This window comes from Marmota marmota, unplaced genomic scaffold (assembly GCF_001458135.2).
Source record: "Marmota marmota marmota unplaced genomic scaffold, marMar, whole genome shotgun sequence".
NCBI lineage: Eukaryota > Metazoa > Chordata > Mammalia > Rodentia > Sciuridae > Marmota > Marmota marmota.
Genome location: NW_025999842.1, coordinates 22,425,140 through 22,428,465, shown reverse-complemented (window position 1 = coordinate 22,428,465; position 3,326 = coordinate 22,425,140). Strand labels below are relative to the sequence as shown.

The window sequence follows — 3,326 nt, the reverse complement described above, 5'->3', positions numbered from 1 at the left end:
TATATATATATAAATCAATTAACTATAAATTTCAGGTAAAATATTCATTGAAAAATGCTACCTCATCTCTAAATCTATTGCCTTTTATTATACATTATAAAACCTAAAATCAGTTATAAATGCTCATATAATAAACTATAAAGTGCCCCTAATATATGCATTGTTTCAATGCCAATCCCAAAACACTAAAATGCAATTTTATAGTATAGTTTAAACTTGAAAATAACTTCTCTGTTACAATTGTGTTGGATCTTTAAATTGGGGCTTTCTGAAACAAAAATACATACAGTTTGAGAAGCATACATGTGTGACATATAGAAGTTCAGAAAATATTGTATAAACTTATGCAATCATATAATTTTCCATTTTAAAATTACTGTTTCCATTTTTTCCCTACTTTGTGGAATGGCTAAAATGGCCAAGCATTTTAAAAGAATAAAGAAGTTAGCATATTATTTCTTGATTTATTTGAACCATTTTTTGACAATAAAGTCCTAAAGAATAAAAGGTAATATATAAGAAGTAGTTGTGTAGTTATTACATCTATCTCTTCATGAGCATAATTGACAGTAGTGCTAGCAACCTAGCAGTTGCCTGGGGCTCTGTAAAAGATTAATCTGTTGATAGATAAACTGTCTTTAATACATTGCTCTTTCATAATCACTGAGATTTCTGTGATATTACATTATATTACAACTCCTGCTTCAAAAAGCTCAGAGTGCTTTACAGATGTTATATATTAATTCTCAGACTCTCTCCAAGGTCATATCTACAAAGAATTATTTCTTTTTTCTTTTTCTTTTATTTTTTTTTTTTTGATGTATGATGAGATGACTCTAAACATGCTTCAGTCCTAATGTAGCATTCAGATTACATAACTCTTAATTTGTAGCCACAGTTAAATATGTGACCATATTCAAATGTAGGGTAATATGCAAAAGTAAAACTAAACATAAGAACTGAAAATTTAATTATAATGAATTCTTCAACTTAAATTTAAAAATCACTAATATTAACATAATAAAAACAGCAAAACTATTTTGGACAAGAATTAATTCTAAAGGATATATATATATATATATATATATATATATATATATATATATAGAGAGAGAGAGAGAGAGAGAGTTTTACAAACATTATATAGAACATTATATGGATACTTCAAGTGAATTTTTACCAAAATATTTATTTTTCATAGAGATTAATTTGTTATAGGAAATACATTTAATGTATTTTGAATTAAGTCAGTTTTCTCTAACTAGTTATCTTGTTTTCAATGAGGAAAACAAGAGCTTGACTACTATAAATGTTTTAAGTTAACCCAAACACAAATATTAAAATTAAAAGTAAGAAATAATTACATATAAAATTACATATACAGGAACACATTTTATGTTTAAATTCCAAGAAAATAAAGTTAATATATGAAGGCTACCATTGAAAATCAGCAGTCATGTAAACAAAATAAGATATATTAACTTTACTCAATTAAAAAAAGTAATATTTTGCCTGGCACAGTGGTGCAATCCCAGTGGCTCAAGAAAGCTGAGGCAGGAGGATTTTGAGTTCAAACCAGCCTCAGCAACAGTGAGGTGCTAAGTGAGACCTTGTCCTTAAATGAAATACAATATAGTGCCCCTGAGTTAAATCCCTGGTACCCCTCCCTGCCAAAAAAAAAGTATTATTTTGCAGATAGGGATATTGGAAATTAAGCAGAGTAAATGAATTGTCTTATTTACTTTGTAAATGAATTAGTTCAAATGTAAGCCAAAGTTTGTCAAACTTTAAACTTTCTGTGTTATTTTCATGATTTCTGTTATCTAGTGATTTTCTTGTATTATTTTAAGTTTGGTAAAGAAATCCAAAAATATACGTAAATTTGCCTTCAAAGTCAAAGAACATGTATGCTGAAATGCTACCATTCTGCACCAGCAATGGAGCCCACTTGTAGTAGCCCAGAAGACTTGAGCTTGAACAGATGATCACACTCCTGAGACATAATGAGTGTCACTGAGAACCAGAATTATGTAATTTAATAAAACCTAGAGTACAATAGAATAACCCAACACTGGACATCATGAGTTTCAGTGTGGCTTATGAATGGTCTCATTACTCAGCACTGAGACACACAGCATTGAGGAAAATGTCACCAAGTAGATAAGGGAGTTCTCAACTTGTGAAATGACGATCTCTGCTACCCTTTCTGGCTTCATACTTTCCTGTCATAGTTCATCAGTAGTCCGTGACTAGCCTCACATTTCACTGCATCCTATCAATTATTGGTTATTTATCAGTTCCAGGTTGTTTAAAAAATCATATAATCTAAGTACCCACATGGCAACCTAGTAAGATTGTCATTTATTTTGTTCCTAGAATGTCTATATGTTCTTTTGAGTAAGTTTTGGAAGAAGAATTAAACTAAGAGTTAAATCCTCAGAACTTCTTGATGTTAGAGGAAACCGTGTAACTATTTCTTTCCAGATTTTATTAAATTTATGTACTTGACTTAGTTGACAATCCATAAAAAAAAATTTCTTTCTGTCAAAGACTCTCATGGACATTGTTTCTAATTTTATTTAGTGATTTTAGATATTTTGTCTTCATAAGAACTTTATGTACACAATTAAAATGTTCTTTGAAAAAATGTTCTTTGCATAATAATTTTATGTTCTCATTTTTATATCCCCAATATCATTTAGTTTAATACAAAGGAAATAAATAAAATTAGGAGATAAGAGACTTATGTTCTAATACTTCTAATTTTAGTGTTGTGACACATGACTAAACCAGTTCTGTGTTGGCTCCTCTGACCCAGCTTCCACAAAGGAGGCAAGGTAGTCAAGAAAGAGAAAGAGCATGCCTCAAACCTGGTTTTACAGGGGAGAATCCATTTAAATGAGGCAAGGGGTCAGGTTTTAGGGGGTTGAATCTAGCTTTGTTATGTCTTGCAGACCAGCAGATTGACTGACATCTTGGAAGGTCATGTCCACCTCATGTGCTGTGTGATAATCAAAGGCAGAGCAGGCTTTCGCCTGGACACATAAGTGCACAGCCCAGACAGAGCATCATCATCAATCCAGTCTACTTTCTGTGCTCAGGATGCTCACAGCTCACACACACAGCCCATAGCTGGTTTGCCACATACATAGCTACTGGCCAGAGTGGCTCCCAACACTTTTGAAAAATATCAAAATAATCCACAATCTCTGGATCTCTGATACTTAATCTATAAAACAAATGGGATTGACTAGTTGGTATTAAGGCTAGCTAGAAATCCAATATATTATTTATTTCAGAGTCTAGCAAAACAATATATAGTGTAT

General features: G+C 31.3%; 1 long non-coding RNA gene across 1 annotated transcript in view; it reads right to left on the bottom strand.

The window, feature by feature from the left end:
• The window catches only part of LOC125617913, a 22,756-nt gene extending 19,837 nt beyond the window's left edge, over positions 1-2,919 (bottom strand). Inside the window, exon 1 of the long non-coding RNA XR_007349123.1 lies at positions 2,791-2,919. This is a non-coding gene — a long non-coding RNA (uncharacterized LOC125617913). The remainder of the gene's footprint in view (positions 1-2,790) is intronic.
• Positions 2,920-3,326: the final 407 nt, after the last annotated feature.